General features: G+C 45.8%; 1 non-coding gene across 1 annotated transcript; it reads left to right on the plus strand.

The window, feature by feature from the left end:
• The first annotated feature begins 1,559 nt into the window (after positions 1-1,559).
• Positions 1,560-1,630, plus strand: trnag-gcc (transfer RNA glycine (anticodon GCC)). Its single transcript has one exon. It is a non-coding gene; the product is annotated as a tRNA-Gly (tRNA).
• The last annotated feature ends 975 nt before the right edge of the window (positions 1,631-2,605 follow it).

A 2,605-nucleotide genomic window follows, 5' to 3' on the forward strand; every position in this document is an offset into this window, starting at 1 on the left:
CTGTTATTGAGCTGCACATGCTCAGTATTTAAATTAATGGAACTCGGGTAACGAGGCATTCCTACTAAAGCCATGGTTGATGATGCCCTAGCACAGGATCAATGTGCAGCACAGGAAAGATACAACCATTCACATGCGCACACACATCAAATAATAGAATCATTTGCAGTACAGAAGGAGGCCATTCAGCCCATCGTGTCCATACCATCTCTCCGTGGATCAGTCTGGTCAATCCCATTTCCCCACATGATTCCCATAGGCGAGCATAATACATACACCAGGCCTTTTTTTTTAGAAAACATTTCTTTTTACAACACAAAGCCAATTCCAATTTCAAATAAGAAGTCTATTTTAACACTGCAAGCACTCAAACATCCAGCAAAAAGCAGTAAACTTGACACCCACTGGACATGTGTTTTTGAACAATATGAGGAATTCCCTTCAACATGTCCCCTCTTCAAGGTCTCTGCATTCTATCAGGGTGCGTCAAGATACTGGGTTTAGGTTAATAGCTAAACGCACTGACAGATGATGCCACAGAGATTGCTGGGGGTGCCTGGGCAATCCAGGAGCATTGGAAACTCTACTCCCAACACTGCAGCCAATTCCACATGCCAGCGGCGGCCATGGGTGGAAAGAAGACATTTGGATTCTGAAATCATGCTTCTGGTCCTGGATGAAAAAGGAGGACCCTGCAGTTGTCAAAGTGATCCAGCTTATCATTGAATCCCTACAGTACAGAACAAGGCCAGTCGGCCCATCAAGTCTGTACTGATCACAGTCCCACTCAGGCTCTATTCCCGTAACCTCACGCATTTACCCTGCTAATCTCTCTGACACTAGGGTCAATTTAGCATGACCAATCAACCTAACCCTCACATCTTTGGAGGAAACCAGAGCACCCGGAGGAAACCCACATGGACACAGGGAGAATGTGCAAACTCCACACAGACAGTCACCCAAGGCCGGAATTGAACATGGGTTCCTGATGTTGTGAGGCAGCAGGGCTAACCACTGTGCCACCATGCCACCCAAGCTTTGGCCCAAGGCCCTTCATTTCAGTCAAGGTATTAGAAAGTTCAGCAAATATCAATGTAGGGTTGACCCTATTTTACAGGGGTTGGGAATGCATCTCTCCCAATTCCCAGAGGTTCCATATCACTTTTCCACTCACCACCAACAAGGCCAACTCTGAAAAGGTGTCCCATCTCACAAGGCTCAGGGCCTTGTCTGTCACGTCTATCTTGCAGAGAGTTAGTGGAGTCAGGAGTTTGGGAGGTAATGAGGTAAGGATTCTTATGGTCAAGTGTTGGACATACATCAGCATCTTGAAAGTACAGTATTGCCAGAATGACAGCTCCTGTCCTTCACACCAGAATGAGCATCCACCTCTCCATTTAGTTAGCCACACTGTGTGTCCTGCTCCTCCTCCCATTCTGCAACCCATATTTCACCATTCTCTACAATGTCTAGCTCCTCAGGCAGCTGTGAACCTAGAGGGTAGAATAACACAATGCAGCAATTGTAAAGCACATTGATCTGTAATTCCATTGAAGTGTGCATTGGTGGTTCAGTGGTAGAATTCTTGTCTGCCACGTGGGAAGCCCGGGTTCAATTCCCGGCCAATGCAAAGCCTCTTCTTGGGGCGGCATGGTGGCACAGTGGTTAGCAGTGCTGCCTCAGAGTGTCAGAGATCCAGGTTCAATTCCCGGTTTGGGTCACTGTCTCTATGGAGTTTGCATGTGTCTGCGTGGGCTTCCCCCGGGTGCTCTGGTTTCCTCCCACAGTCCAAAGATGTGTGGGTTAGGTGGATTGGCCATGCTAAATTGTCCCTTAGTGTCGGGGGATGAGCTAGGATAAATGCATGGGTAATTGGGATAGGGCCTTAGTTCAGACTTGATGGGCCGAATGGCCTCCTTCTACACTGTAGGATTCTATATGTTTCACATTCAATGTGAGATACAGAAAAAAGCAAATTGCTTCGAGTGCTCAGACAATCCTCCTCTAATTTCCTTTTCCAATCCTGCAGCCCAGAAATAGCTTTTAAATGTCGCTAAAGGACAAATCTGACTTCACGCACCTTGTTTCTTCTCAGCAGCAACAATTTGATTATATAGTGCTTCGCACACTATAAATGTCACAAGACACTTCACAGCAGTAGGTCAATTTGGCATTGGACCACGATATTAGGACAGATTACCAAAGTTTGGTTAAAGAGGTAGATTTTGAGGAACATTGTAAAGGAGCAGGGAGTGGAGGAGAAGAGAAGAGGTTTTAGCAAAGAATTCCTTGGGTTCAGCTGACTGGAAGCATGACCAATAATGGCAGTGACTCGAATTAACCGTCTGAAAGAGGCCAAAATTGGATGCGTTCATAGGTTGTGGAGGATGGTGCATCTGCAAGAATTTACAAGAATAGGGAAGATGTAGGCCATAGAAGGATTGAAAAACAAAGACAAGGATTTTAAAGGCAAGGTATAACTGGCTCAAGAGCCAATATAGGTCCGTGAGCATAAGAATGAGAGGTGAAAGGGTTTTCATGCAAGTTAGGATATGGATAGCAGAGTTGTGTATGAGTTCAGATTTATGTAGGGCTAGATGTGTGA

The sequence above is a fragment of the Mustelus asterias genome, chromosome 1 (genome assembly GCF_964213995.1).
Source record: "Mustelus asterias chromosome 1, sMusAst1.hap1.1, whole genome shotgun sequence".
In the NCBI taxonomy this organism is placed as follows: Eukaryota; Metazoa; Chordata; class Chondrichthyes; order Carcharhiniformes; family Triakidae; genus Mustelus; species Mustelus asterias.